Raw genomic sequence first — 15001 nt, forward strand, 5'->3', positions numbered from 1 at the left:
CCGCCGCCGCCTGCTTTGCATCCCAATTACAGCCTAGAGCCGCTGCCGCCGCCGCCGCCGCTTCTCCTCCGTGGCCCCTGCCCGCTCCGGGGGCTGTAAACTCCCCGCCAACCATGCTGCTCGGCGGCAGCGGCGGCGGCGGCTCCGGCTCCCCGGCTGCGGCCGCCTCCCGCCCCGGGCTCCGCCGAGCGCGCTCCAGCTCCGCCGCCGCCGCCGCCAGCAGCGCGTCCTCCGCCGCCGCCCCCCGCCAGCCGCCGCTGCTGCCTTGATGGGCTCCGCGGCCCGAGCGCCTCTTTTCGGGATTAAAAGCGCCGCCAGCTCCCGCCGCCGCCGCCGCCGCCAGCAGCGCCGCTGCAGCCGCCGCCGCCGGAGGAGCAACCGCGTAAGTGGCAACTTTTCCCTCTTTTTTTTTTTTTTTTTTCCTCCTCTTCCCGCCGCCGCCTGCTCCTCCTCCTCCTCCCGCCGCCGCCCGAACGCGGGGCTCCTCGGGGCGCCCGGGCTGCTTTGCATGGGGCTCGTCCTGCCCCCTCCCGGCTCCCGCGCCCGGTCGCCGCCGCCGCCGCCGCCGCCCGCGCTCCCCGTGCCCGCGCCCTGCTCGCTCGCCGCGTCCCGCTCGCCTGCCCCCTGCGCCAAACTTTCTCTTTCTCTTTTCTTCCTCCTCCTCCTCCTCCCGCCGCCGCCGCCAAGCCTGGGCCGCCCCCTCCTCCGCGGCCCCCGCGCAGCCGCCGGCGACCCCCGGGAGGGTGGAGGCGCCCGGGGCGAGGCCCTGCGCGGGGACTTTGGAGGCGCCGCCGGGCAGGGCAGGGCAGGGCCGGCCGAGGTGCGGGCCCGGGAGGAGGAGGAGGAGGAAGAAGAAGAGGAGGAGGCGCGCGGCCCCGGGTCCCCGCGGCCAGACAAAGGCGGTGGCTGGCGGGGGTGGGGGTCCCGGTACAGCCTGCCCCCCCACAACGACTGCGCCCCACCCCGAGCGGTGCCGGGGCTCTGGGCGGAGCGCGCACCCGGCCCGGAGCAGCCCCGCCGGCCGGGCGCCTGCCTTCCGCGCGGGGCCGCTCCGGGGGCCGCGGAGCTCGGTGGCAATCTGGGGTCCGGGAGGGGGCGAGGCGGCCGTGCCGCGCTCTACCTGGGCGCTCACTGCCTGACCCGGTGAGCAGCGCCAGGAACGCGCAATGGGGGCTGCACCCTGGACACTAGGGGCTCCCGGGGGTCGGGGTCGGGGCCGCCCCGCCGGCCAGGGCGGAAGCCAGCCTTGCTGGCCTCCTCGACCAGCTGAGAGACAGACATCGGATCGGAGGACTTTTTTTTTTTTCTTTCCTCCTCCCTCTCCTCTTTCTCTCTTCTCTCTCTCTCTCTCTCTCTCTCTCTCTCTCTCTCTCTCTCCTCTCTCATATACGAAACTGGGATTGTTTACGTTCGGTTCCCCACTCTTCCCCTCTCGCCCTACTCCACTAGATGCAAAAAAAAAAAAAATTAAAAGCACGTTCTTAATTTTACGATATACATTTTAATGTATAGAATCTTTTGCATGTCAGTTGGTGTGTTCTTGGTCTAAGAGTGTTTGTTCTACGTTATGCACTTGCATTGTGTATTGAGCTATTAAGACAATATACATATATTTTACTTTGTGAATGAATCTGTTGCTCAGAACCTGACTTTGTGAAATTCCTTCGACTGTGGCAGATTCTTTGATTATGAGTGCTTCAAAAATCACACACTCTTAACTTTTCTCCCTCATCACTTTGAAGTAGGGGAAATATGACAATTTTTATTGGTTTCAATTATTGAAACTTGATCTAAGGACTATATGGATGAGGAAAACTGATTGCCATTTTCTGCCTTCTGTTTGGTGACTTTTAAAGGGGGGGGGTTGTTAAATACCTTTGAAGAATATGACATGGTGATCGGTTGGCTCTAATGCAAATTACAGAACATAAATTCACTTTGGAATTTTAAGAAAGGCTCAAGGCATTTGGGGGGCATTGAGGATTTATTATGGCTTTAAAGATATATATATATATATGTGTGTGTGTGTGTGTGTATGTATATATATATATATATATATGTATGTATGTATGTATGTATATGTTTTTGTTTTTTTTTTTTTCTACCTACTTTGGGTGCATGGCTAGTTCCTGGCCAACTTTTTCGGAGGTCCTGAGAAAGAAGCTTGGGAAATGGTTGAGGAAAGCTGGATCAATCTGAATAATCAATAGGACAATGTGCGGCAATCTTGTACCTCCATTTACTGTAAATTTCTACAATACCTGCAGTGTGGGTGCCTCAGTGCCTTAGTTGGTTTCTTCCATTGGATTTAGAGGCAGAATAACCAGAATTTACTGCTCAGCTTTTCAGAACAGTATAGGGGAAATCCATTCAGTCTATAGTGGCTCATGTTATAGCCCTTTGATTTTACTGAAGTGTGTGTGTGTTGTTTATTTACATGTGAGGATTTAGAGTCGAACCTTAAAGTGTAAGCATCTTGAGTTGGTGGGAAGTGGGAGCTGCCCCATCCTTCACTGGTGGCTTATTGAATTTTCAACCTTTCCCCTTCTCATGATTTTTTTTTTAAACTAGTACAAGCAGAGGTAGGAATATAGAAGAGTAACGTACTAGAGATTGAAGCAATATCAAAAGTCAGAATGGTGTGTGTATGTGTGTGTGTGAGAGAGACAGAGACAGAGAGCGAGACAGAGAATACACAAGACAGTTGTCTTACAGTCATTCCAGAATGCTTGGTGGTAGGTGAATCCATATTTGGAGATTATTTTGAAATAGTCTTGAAAATGGTTCAGAACAGCATTTCGCAAAAAGTGTCCATGAAGTCATTTTTGAAAGGCTTGTGGTTTGAGGAGATGAGGTGTGGGCAGGAAAGCAATGTAGACCAGCAGCCTTCCTCTTGTCTGTCTCTTCCCTTCCCCCCTCCCTAGGTTTTAGTTTTTAATTACTTAATGCTGAAACGCACTGGGCTTATATAAATATTTGCAAATGCTCTTTCCTATTGATTTCTCTGAATAAACTGCCCTGCTCTGGTCCAGAGAGGAGGCGATTCAGATCTGTGGACTTTTTAAACATAAAGTCTCCGGAGGACTCTGTGTGTGTGTGTGTGTGTGTGTGTGTGTGTGTGTGTGGTGGTGGTGGTGGTGGTGGTGGTGGTGGTTAGAGCTGTAAGGCATGAAGATTTGGTGGGTGGTGATTATACAAGGAGAGTATAGGCTCTTAGTGGTGTGGACTGAGAAGGCTGGGCCGGAGCTAGCCTTATGGCCTGGTAGTCCTGATAGAGTGTGTCCATGTGTGTGTGTGTATACACATGTGGGGCTTCTGAATGTATTTGCACTCACACCCCCACCCCTATTAAATATGGAACAGTTTTCCAGGGCTTGGTGACTGTCTTCCTCCTCAGGGTCACATTGAGTACAAATCTGACCCAAGGTGCAGGAATCCTGCGATGGGGAAATAAAAGAATATACAGAATGGGGTCAGGTCAGCTGCTTAGAGGCCAAAACCCCTACAGCTGCTTTGATTTTAGTGTGTGCATATGTGTGTGTGTGTCTGTGTCTGTCTGTCTGTCTGTCTGTCTGCCTGCTTTAGGCTCCTCCTGCCCCGTTACAAATTGTGCTTCCCTCTCAGGTGTTAGCTCAGTAGCTTAAAGGCGTCAGAGTCCTCTGACTGTATAGACAGGGGCTCCCAGTGACACCAGAAAACCCACAATACTGAATCCAAAACAAAACCAGGGAGGAGGGGGAGGGAAGAAAAAAGAAAAAAAAAAAAAAACACCATTGAGTTCAGGCAAATAAGGTTGGGTCTCCAGATGCTATTACAAAGCAGCTTTGACTATGCGAGACAGTGCACAAGACCAGTCATTCCAGTTACAACAAACTATTAAAAAAAAAAAAAAAAAAAAAGGGAAGGAGGGAGAGAAAGGAAAAGGCTTGTTTAGGTTGTAATTTGTTAGTACAAGGAAAAGAACCCAACAGAAAGCTAGCTGCTCTCCCTCCCCGCTCTGCCCTCCTCCCCTTTCTGGCTCCACACGGAATCCACTCACCCCTTTGAGATTGTCTACTGTATAGGTCCTTTCATTAAAATCTTTTTGGGTTTAGGAAGATTGCTGCAAGCAACACATTTTCTGTATTTCCCCACCCCCCCACCCCCCCTTTATCTTGAGGAGAGTTGGCAAGGGTTCTGTGGTTTGCAGTTACACAATATGTTATCATGTTTTTAATCACTAAATCATTGCAGTGGTTATAGATTTACAGTCTTGGGGTATTACAGAGAGAAGCAACGCGGCTGTGTGTATGCTTTTAAATTACACCAGTGTAAGCTGAGTACAGCAGCTATGAATATGGGCAACTCCACCCTCCCCTACCCCCCCCCCCATTAGTTCTTTCTCCTTCTATGATTTTATTTTTGTTCTTTTAAAAAATGGCTTGGTTTGCTTAAAAGAAAAAAAAAATCCCCTTCCTTCTATTCTTTGTCTCTTCAGCCCCCACCCCCATCTTCCAGAAGAAATCATTTTCATTTTAGACCTCTAACCCCCCCAATAAGCTAAGAATTCAGACTCTTGACATTAGAACTTTGGAGAAGACATTACAGAAATAATGAAAAGTGTAGATTGCCTGACGAATCCTCTTGCGTTCTGTACCGACCTGTGTGGGATGGAGAGTTGATTTCAGATCACAAGGTGGTGGGCAGAGGGAAGGGAGAGAGCAAGCTAGTGGCAGAGGAAGGTCCTGTCGTTGGGACCCCCTCCTTCAGCTTCTGGGTTTTGTTTTTTTTTTTTTTTTTGTATTATTATATAACAGAATCCTTGGCAGCATTAAAAATTCAGCATTACAAGCTGATTGTAACGCTGCCTCATTAGACAACGCTGTCTGGCCTTGTATTAAGTGAAACATAGAATACAGCTTTTCTGATTATAAACACCAATAAATATTAAGGCTCAGCAGAGTGGGCAACCACTCTGGCTTTTTGGCCCTAGCTGGGATTGATCTCCCTCCCCCCCCTTCTTCTTTCCAACATCCCCCCTCTTACTGCCCCCCCCCCCAGTAACCATCATGCACTTTTCTTATTCGGATGCTGATGTATATGTAGACCAACCCTAGTGACATTTCGAGAGGCTTTTTATAGAGTTCTCTTGTGTACACAAAAGGTTTGGGAGTTTGTTTTGTTTTGATCTGCAGTAAACAGGTCCTTCTCTTTGCTGATGTCATTTCCGGTCATATTTGAGTGTTTATTGTGTTCGTATGCAGGCCCCCTCATTCCTCCCTGTGACCTTGCTGTTTGGTCAGAGCTCTGTGGCTGCCTTGGGAAGGGGTGTGTGTGTGTGTGTGTGTGTTTTCTCTGTGAGGCCAGGTCTGGCTTGGGGGTCGAATGTCCTTGCTCTGGCCTAGGGTTTTGCCTGCTTGGGAAGACACTTCCCAAGTGTGTTAATCTGGTTAAACACTCCCATATCCATTTGCCCCCCCAGTATTTCCATGGCGTGAAGTGATTCATCCAGGCTTCCTCTCTTGATGGCACACACCTCCCCTGGCCCCTGCCACACCTTGCCTGGCCACTTCTGGAGGAGGACATCCCTCTCCAAACAAAATGAAACAGAATAAAACCCTAAACCCCAAATAAACAAACACCACCCCCACCCCCACTGCAACCACTGCTCAGCTCAGTGATGGTTGTGAGATTGAGAGCCAGTTGTGAATGTGAAATTGGCGCTAGCTCATTTCAGGCTGTGACCCTAGACACTCTCCCCTGGCGCCCCCTCCCCTTCCCATGCTGCCCTCACCCATAATGCCCGTATCTTCTTGGAACTATAAAGGCCAGTCTGATGTTACTAAACATGCCAGAGTCTTTCTTTTCTTCTGATCTACAACTGGATCCCCCTCAAAAAAAGGGGGTGGGGTGGGGAGAGAGATGAGAGGCAGGCTTATTTATGTAGGCCCCAAAGACCTTCCTCTGCTAGGATGATGGGTTTTGGTTTTAGTTTTAGTTTTTTTTTTTTAAGTATGTGTGTGTGCATATACTCACATATGTGTGTGTGTGTATACACACACACACACACACACACACACACACACACGTATATGAATATATTGTTTTGTCCTTTTAGGTTAAGCAGCAATAGGAGAGAGGGAAAAGCAGGCATTAGGAAGTTCCCTGAGCCGCTTTCTAACTAAGAGGGATGAAAAATGAAGCCTTGCTGACACTTGGCTCCCTGTGAAAGCCCGGTCACCTCTCCCCCCTTCCATGGCCCCGGCCTTTTGTTCCTGGAGAACGGAGCTAAGGTACTTTTTCTCCCAGACCAAAGGGAGCAGGCCAGGAGTCCCCTTGTGAGCCTATCGCCTTTAGATGGCCTGATCATGGTTATTGTCAATGCGGACTTCCCAAACAATTGCTTCAGGGGAGACACAAAAGCAAAAACATTTGTCCTGTTTTTTTGTTTTTTTTTTTTAACCTCTTTGTTTTAGATTTTTTTTTTTTTTTTATCCATTCTTTAGATTTCACAGTTTCTATTTGTCAGCAGAGAGACAAACGGAACAGCACGAAGCACATTTCACCATAGGCCTCACTGGCAATTGCCAAGAGCCTCAATAGAAACCCACATTCTAAAACACAGGCTGAACCTGGAGGATATGTGAAATTTCAGCTGGGGGTGGGGCGGTGGGAGGGAGGGGGGTAAAGACTGTGAAGTCAGATTAGCACAGATCTCCAACAAAAAATGAACAGTAGCAAAAAGATGAACGGGGGGGGGGCAAGAGAAATGGGATTCTAGAATTAACTTGGTAAATCGTGGAAGGGTCATCTTTTGTTTATCTTCTGGTATCCTGTCCACTAGTTAAAAGTGATCACTGGGGGAATTGAAACCCATGTGAGATGACTCATTAAGAAGAGGAAAACTCTGAACTATAGTGGTGCATCTGACTGAGTTCACTGTTGAAGCTTGAGTGGAAAGCTGGTTGGTGCACACCACGGTGGAATTGATATGAGTTGAGATTTTTTTTTTTTTTCCTTTTCAAACTAGGATTTATATAAACAGACAATGTCCCCTGTCCCTTTTCTTTTCCTCCCCTGTTTCCTGTTTCCTTTATTCGGCCCGACCTCTGTCCCTTCCAAGACTTCACTCGGTTTGCTGGCCACTGTGAAGGGATGTGCCAGACAGTTGGGGGAGGCCCAGGAACAAGATGGGAAGTTCATCCCCCCCACCCCCGCCCAAACAAAGCACCACTCTCTCTCCTGCAGCATGCAGACCTTGACTGTGATGCTGTCTTTAAGCATCTGTCTGCCTTGTCATTAAAATCCTCAATTTCAAGGTTTAGAAACACAAATGTAAAAATCCCCCTGGGTAGAAAAGTCTTGCATGGCAAATTCTCTTTGCCCTTTCAGGAAATAAAAACAAAATATATATGTATTTGTTTCCAAAAAAGAAAAAGGAAGAGAGAGCTTGGTGACCTATTTGCCTACCATGTAAGGCTCATTTAAGACAGCTTCTGTGGTTTTTTGCTTCCTTGAGACCTGGGCTTTGCCACTCAGAAATATTTTGGGGAAAACTCTTTTTGAATCACAGGTTTAAAAGAAGACTCATCTGGGCTTCTGTGGTGTGTCTGATTGACAGGGTTAGGGGCAGACTGAGTTGGGAAAGGCAGGTGGATAAACCAGATGTCTTCCACGTAGGATGGGGTAAAAATTCATCTGTGGCATTGGCACCACAGCGATCCACGAAGACCTTGAGGTTCTTGTCAGAGATGCGAAACAAAACATCTGTGCCGAGGTCCCCAGTGCCCCAGCCTTCAGTGGCTGAGCTGCCTGGAGGTGGGTCTGTATGCTAGACCTGATCCGGGGGGCCTGGGCCCCCAGCAGATACCTAGCCTCGAAATAAAACTACCTTGTGTTAGTGGGATGAGCTCAGACCATAGAGCAAAATTCAGTTCTGAATGTATGTATTGGCGGGGAGAGGGAGGGCATGTCTGTGTATGTCTGTGCCCCCCACCCCATCCTAGGTTTTAGCCTCCAGAGGATTTAAGCACAAAGTTTTAAAATCAGTATAATAAAACCAAAATGATCTGGAAGAATGACATACATCTACCTAGCCCCAGTGGTGCTCTGAAGAGGGGCTGGCATGCTGACACCCTCTGGATCTTCACTCAGGGATCATACTTTTAGCTTTGCGGACTTGAGAAGACACAGCACTGGGGGTGGGGGTGGGGGAGCGAGTCTGGGGGTGGGGAAGCAGGTTTGGCTGGGTTGGAGAGGTGTCATTTATCAGCCAGCTAAGCGTTCAAGCGTTCGTGGGCAGACCTCTGGCTCGGAGAATGGGTAAGGGGAGGAGAAGAGAAGGGGCTAGCATTCCCTGGTTTATTTTTAAATATTTATCCTTTGGCTGCTGTCAGTGAGGCTTTCTAGCCGAGCGAGCGAGTGAGGGAGCAGAGGCCAGGGAAGGAAAGGGCGGTGAGAAACCCGTGAAGGGGCCTGCCTTTTCTGGCGGTGGCTCTATTTTGTCCTTGCGTCCTGGGTGCTGCCCCAGAATATCAGGCTGTCAGTGCTGTGCAGGCCCTGGGTTTAACATCAGACAGCTGCCCTGTCCTGAGTTTGGGGACAGAATTGGCAACGTGGATTTCGGAGAAATTGACGGTTCCATTATGTCAGCGTGGGCCTTGTGAATTCCCTCAGAAGAGGTCTTGATTTGCTTAAGGATGGAAATGAGTTACCCCTGAGGCGGGAGCGCCCCAGCTTTTTTTTTTTTTTTTTTTTTTTTTTTACAGTTTATCCTGTTCACGACGGTCTCCAGGCTGTAGGTTACCTGTCTGTGGCTCTCCGAGTGAAATTTTTGTCTAAACAAAGACAGGCTTGAGTAGGCCTCGTCATGCATGTAGTTATTGCAGGGTTAAGATAAAGAAAGGAGATCAGGGTCATTCATTTTTTCTGCTTCTCAGGCTTCTAAGGTGTAGAAGGCCCGACCCAGGGCCTGGGGCAGAGGCAGGATCAAGGCAGAGGCCCTCTACTGCCACCCCCTCCTCAGGAGCAATCATTGCTTTAGATCCTGTCTTGTGGGTTTGGTTTATTTTTGTTTTGTTTTTTTTCCTTTCTAGCTTTCATTTTGTCAAAATGTGTATCCCATGCCCCCCCACCCCTATACTCACCTCATTACGAGATTCCGAGGCTGCCCCGTGAATAAAACTCAGGAGGAAGCTGCAAACTTCAGTTTCCCAGAAGTGGGGAAACAGCTTCCTGCTGGCTTTGCATCTTCAGCCAGGTTGTCGCTTCCAGGACAGGACTGAGGGCCTGGAATCTCTGTTTCCCCAAAGAGATTTCTGGAGTGTGTGTGTGTGTGTGGGGGGGTGCATCTTCTGAGAGGAGATCCCCCCACCTTGCCTGTCTCCTCGTCTTTATGCATTATTCATTGTCACTTTTTCAATTAAATTATTAATTGGTTTTCTTTAAGGTGTTCCTGACTAGTGTGGCTAACATAAATAACAGTGTGTTTTGAAAACACCACCTGTTCTTCAGCCCGAGGTCAGGCAGCCTGAAGCAGGTCTACAGAGGCCATACTCTGGTTCACAAACCCATCCTCCCCCTCCCCCAACCCCCCCAGACCTGCTCTCCCCCTTCCCCAAGTTTGACTAAATTTGGCCTCTGCCCTCCTTTGTCCCTAATCAGACATGATTCCCCAGAGGCAGCTCTTTTCTTCCAAGGCCCTAGCTTAGAGTGGGGGTGTGGGGGGAGGGAGACTGCAATTGCAATCTTTTTTTTTTTTTTTTTTCTTGTGCTAAAATATAGACAGGGTAACAGACTGCGCCCAACAGGTTAGGTATTTACATCGATTTGAAACCGAATTCTATTGTACCAAAATGCTTCCTACATAGGGACACTGTAGTTTTCACCAAGCAAGCCTCCCCCTTTCCTCCCTGTTAGTGTGTGTTTAATGCAAATACGATTCCATACATTCTGCTCTTCGCCTGGTGAGCTTATTATATTTCTAACACTTGCATGGTTCATTATTGTGCAGTAGGAAAAGACTCGCGGCTGCCGGGGGCAGCCTGGGTGGCTGGTTTTCAGAAAGAGAAAAAGCAGGTGTCTTTCTATGCGGAATGAAGACTAGATTTAGGAGGAGGGTGGAATTCTGTCTGAGAGGACTGGAGACTTCCGGTGAGATTTCAAGGGGGCCTGCCTTTGCATAACAGAACGCCAAAGGTGAACCTTGGGAGACCTAGAAGTGCCCAGCTGTCGCTGTGACCAGCCGAGGTAGCCCCGTTGGGTTTGATCCTGGTGTTAGAATCCTCTTGAGCCGGACCACCTTTCTTGCCCTGTCTGAAATGCTCTGTGGCTCCTAAGGGCAGTCTCCTTCCTGACAGCGCGTGGTTGCAGGCTGCTTGGCCTTTTCTAGTCGTTTCTTGCTCTCCTCTTCTCCCCCTCTCCTTAGAAACTGTCCTTAAACTCTCAATGGAGAGAGAGTGAGTAGGGGATGTTTTCGTAAGTTTCTGCAGCTGAAAAACAGAAGTGCTCTGTGAAGCAGTTAATAGGATGGGTGTGTGTTTCAAATAAATTCCTGTCCACATTGGCTAAAGTCCCCATGTTAGAGTGGCCTGGCTCTGACGTGGACAGGGCCCAGAGACTGATGGATCAGGGTTCGGAGGCCCCGACTGCTTGTTCTTCTTTTTTGGGGGAGAGATTGGGGGTGGCCGAAGGCGCGTCCGTTTCTTCCAGGCCGGCCTTTGACTTTTGATGAGCGGTGCGGTCAGTGCCTCGCGGGGACGCGGCTTTGTTCCTGCCGGGCCGGTTCCTGGGTTGGTGCAGGCCAGGGCAGCCAAGGCTCCTGTCCCCAGGCGAGTGCGGCCCAGGCCGCCTCCAAGGCCGGTGCTGGGAGCCCCGGCCCGGCAGCTCCGGCCCTGCTCCTGTGTGTTTGTGCGTCTATGTCCCCAGGTCCCCGCAGGCGCGCGGGCGCGGCCACCGCGAGCAGCCCGGCCTGCGCCCAGCGCGACTGTAGATGTCAGGCTTTGCCCGGGGAGCCGAGAGGCTGCGGGGCTGTGAGTTTCAAATTAACCTTCCGCTTTGTTGCTGTGTAATGTGGATCCCCGAAGGCCCCCCGCCCCGCCCGCCCCCCTTCCTCGGGCGGTGCGCGCTGCAAACTGCGAGTTGAGCTTCATTTACATAAAGCGATTCCGGGCGGGCGGGCGAGCGGGCGGCGCAGGAGGAGGAGAGAGGCGGGCAGGCCGGGACGGGGACCGGGACGCAGCGCCGCGCCCCGTGGGTGAATCCCCGCCGCGCCTGGGGGACCTCCCTCCCCGGGGCAGCCCGCAGATCGCCAGCCCCGGGCCGCCACCATGCGCGCCCCGCCCCTGCCGCCAGGCCCCTTGCTCCTAGCCTGCGCCACCGCCGAGCCCGGGGGGCAGCGGGAGGTGGGGAGAATGCCGCCTGGGGTGGGTAAGTTCGGGGCTCCGCTGCCACTGGAATCTCCCGTTGTCGCGCTGGCCGGCGTGGTGGCCCCCGGACCTCCGAGTGCCTCCTTCCTCCCGAGGTGTACGGAGGCTTTGTGTGCCAGGTGAGTGCAGCCTCCCTCCCCCGCTGCGCCGCTCGCAGCCGGCCTAGCGCTGGAGGCAGGTGCTGCGAGTGAGTCTTGGCTGAACTTCCCATTCTCTTGGGGCGTGTGGGGGAAGGGCAAGCTTGGATGCACTTGAACTCCTAGACTCCAGGAGGAACCTACCTGGGGAGAGAGTGGCTTAGAGTCTGCTGGGCACCGGAGTACGCTCTTCCTCCTGTCTCCTCTTGCTTTTCCTTCCCGACCTTCTCCTCCTCCTCCTCCTCCTCCTTCTGCTTTTGGGTTAGTTCCTACCTTGTTAATACTTGGGGGTACTGGTGCCATTGAGAACTTTGGGTTCTTTGGTCTAAACACACCTTCAGCTGCGGGGGGGTGGGAGGTTATGGAGGAAAGAGAGAGAGTGAGAGAGAGAGAGAGAGTGTGTTAGAAGTCGCTGGTCAGTTTGCAGCAATGTGAAGAATGTGCCTGTTTGGGGAGTAATTAAAGAGAGAATCAGGGCAGAGCTGGCGGGACCTATGGAGATCATCTTGGCCTGGCTGCTCTCTAATTTCGGTTTGTTCTTCTGCCAGAACCGGTACAGCATTTATTTTGGGGGGGGGGAGTACGAAGGAAAGGCAAGATTTTTTTTTTTTAACTCCATTTAAAGAGGAGAGATATCCAAGTTAGGGTAGCAACAAGAAAAATAACAACAAAAAACAAAATCCAACCCAAAGTCATTTTGTAGGCTTAGAGAGAAACAAGCTTTCTGGAAAACAGCCTTTTCTGTCCTGTGCGTACCTATGTAATGATGATGGTGATGGGGGGATCTTACCCTCAGGGGAGAGCCCACAGCCCACATGGCACACTCAAAGGGAGTTTCAGCAGCCAGCCTTAGTGGTGGTACCCAGTGTGCTAAACTGGTTTAAAGGTGACCGGAGAGCAGGTGAGTCCAGGAGGGTACCCCCCACCCTCCACCCCTTGCATTTTCTCACTTATCAGCTTCTGAAGACTCTCTTGGAGCCACTGATTTATAAACCCCAGAGCATATAGGCTTCCCATCTGGAAGGCAGGGAAGGCCAGGGCCTGCTTGGTGTACGGCATCAAGACACAGCAAGGAAACCAGACTCAAGCCTGGGAGAGAGATGGTGAGGAAGTTACACGTCATCTTCATCTCACTTCATTTCGTGCTTTGAGATCTTTGGTGACGAGTCACTAAGTAAATAAGAGTCTAATTTGAAGCTCACTCGTAGCTGGGGGTAACTGTTTCTTTGCCATCAGGCAGCAGGTGCCAGTTTGTAGAGTTGGCCCCTAGAGTCCCCTCATTCCTAAATTCAGGAGGTGTCAAACCTTCATGTTCTTTTAATGGCTGTGGTTTCTGGATAGGTTTCAAGGGAAACCCTAAAAATCACAGAGTTCCAGTGGGCTGGGCTGGAGTGCTGTGGCCCAGACTGCATTAAATAGGAAAGCATAGACCTTCGGAGGTAACCTGAGAGAGAGAGAGAGAGAGAGAGAGAGAGAGACAGAGAGAGAGAGACAGAGACAGAGACAGAGAGAGAGAGACAGAGAGAGACAGACAGACACACTGACTGACTGCAGTAGGGAGTTGGGAGCCTGGTTCTTGTTATCACAACATCTACTGGCAGCCTGGGATTCTAAATCCAGACGTGGAACACAGGGAACAGAGGCGTGCTGAGAGGAGTCTGGAGACAGATGCTCGGCCATAGAAAGATTCTGAAATGTGTGTGTGTGTGTGGGGGGGTCATTGGAAAGACTGGATGCTTGCACACCTGTGTTTGTGTTCTGTAGTTCTGAGGGGTTCCTGAAGGCTGCCTTCCAGAATGTGTGCGTGCCATGAAGGCCAAGAGCAACTTTCTCCACCCACCCCAACCTCTCCCTTTCTTTTCTAAATCACAGGACCAAAGAGCCTGCCTACATTTGATTTCTAGTATGGTGTTCAGAAGACCTGTGAAAGTGGCTCTCAAAACGGGCTGGGGGTCACACCGGGTCTTTTATTTAATTACACACAAGTGTTATTTAACAACATGGGGTCGGTGGCAGAAGCAAGCACTTGTACACTTTGAAAACAGTCCTCTTGGAATGGCCAGGAATTAAGTGCTTTGAAGACCTTCTGTCCTTATGATGTGGGTCAGGTACCCCCCCCCCCAGCCCCGTCACCTCTGTCCAATCTGGACACTTTCTATGGGATGGAACTCTGGGTTCTCCAGTTCTGAAAACTGTTTGATTGACAAGGATCTGGCTGGCTCTCTGAGAACAACAAAAAACAACAAGCTGCAGCCGCCAACCACCTGAAACCTTAATTTTGGTTTCTTTGCCCAGTGAATGCTAAGGGAGGGTGGAAAAGGGCCCAAAGAGAGCGGTGCTTGCAGGCGGCCTCCTGTTTGGCTTGTCCTGGCTGGACAGCAAAGTGCTTTCCTGCTGTTTTGGGGCTGGATTTAACTGCTATGTAAACTCGGTGCCAATTGGACTTCCCAGTGTCAAGGAGCTAAAATAAGTGAGATTTCAGCCTTCACTGTTAGGACTTAAAGTGATGGCCCCTGAATTTTGGGTGACCAAGAGGTGGTTGGTTCATTTGAATAAATCTGTGAACTTGAGTTTTGGTCACATGTGGTATTCAGGGGATATGTCTTTATTGTGTGTGTGTCCTTGTAGTGTATCTTCTAGAGATTTGGTTTTGGAAGTGAGAGTGTTCAGGAATACTTGAGGGGCCCAAAGCAAACTCTTACCTAGGAAGCTAGTTTTATTGGGGGAGTTGCAAAAGTTTCATTTTAAAAAGTAAATATTTAAGTGACTAAGCAGTCTTTCTTAAAAATGTGTGGAAATGCTGTTCCCACGTGTCTGCATAGTTGCCCTTGGGAGGGTTTTCAGCTTGCCTCCTGCCTAACCTAGGGCCCTGAGTCTATCCTGCAAGGAGGCCATGGGGTGTCTGGTGTGAGGAAGCTTGTATAAGCCCCGCCTCCTGGCTGGCCAGAACAGCACAGCACAGCACAGCAAGAATAATGCACCTGATACTCGCTGTAGCCACCTCGGCGAGTACAGTACTGTGGTTTATGCTTTCATTTGTGATTAAAATGGTCACTTGCTGTTAGGCTGGCCTATTTCTGTAATGTTTGGGCCTGTTGGCCTACTCTGGTTCCCAACGCTGTTGTAATTAACCAGTACTGGGAGGGAGGTGTGTGTGAAGCTGTCCCAACACAACAGGAGGGCAGATTCCATTATCCGGAACTTCTTGGGGTTGTCCACATGCCTTGGTGGTGAATCTGGCCGTAATGGTTATTGTTAGAAGTCACAGCCTAGCCTCGCTGCCGCCGTGGCTCTCCAGTCCTTTCTCCCTGACTTAAAGAACTGTGGTCAAGGAACTGGGCAGCCCAGTTTTTAATGGAATGCAAGTTAGGGGATTCCTTTGTAGAGCTTGGCGCAGTAAGGTCTAAAGGTACTGGTTCTGTCTCGAGCACAGTGTCCTGCACTGGGAAGACACTGAAA

At 50.5% G+C, this 15001-nt stretch overlaps 1 protein-coding gene across 2 annotated transcripts in view; it reads left to right on the forward strand.

Annotated features, from left to right (window-relative positions):
- Zfhx3 (zinc finger homeobox 3) overlaps positions 1 to 15001 on the forward strand; it is a 348026-nt gene that overhangs the window by 93102 nt on the left and 239923 nt on the right. The window contains exon 1 of one of the 2 annotated variants that reach the window (XM_021169308.2): positions 10724 to 11524. The exons of the other annotated variant lie outside the window; for it this stretch is intronic. The gene's annotated coding sequence lies outside the window, so the exon portion shown is untranslated. Of the gene's footprint in view, positions 1 to 10723; positions 11525 to 15001 lie in introns of those variants that run through there. 2 annotated transcript variants of the gene reach the window in all.

The sequence above is a fragment of the Mus caroli genome, chromosome 8 (genome assembly GCF_900094665.2).
Source record: "Mus caroli chromosome 8, CAROLI_EIJ_v1.1, whole genome shotgun sequence".
Classification (NCBI taxonomy): Eukaryota; Metazoa; Chordata; class Mammalia; order Rodentia; family Muridae; genus Mus; species Mus caroli.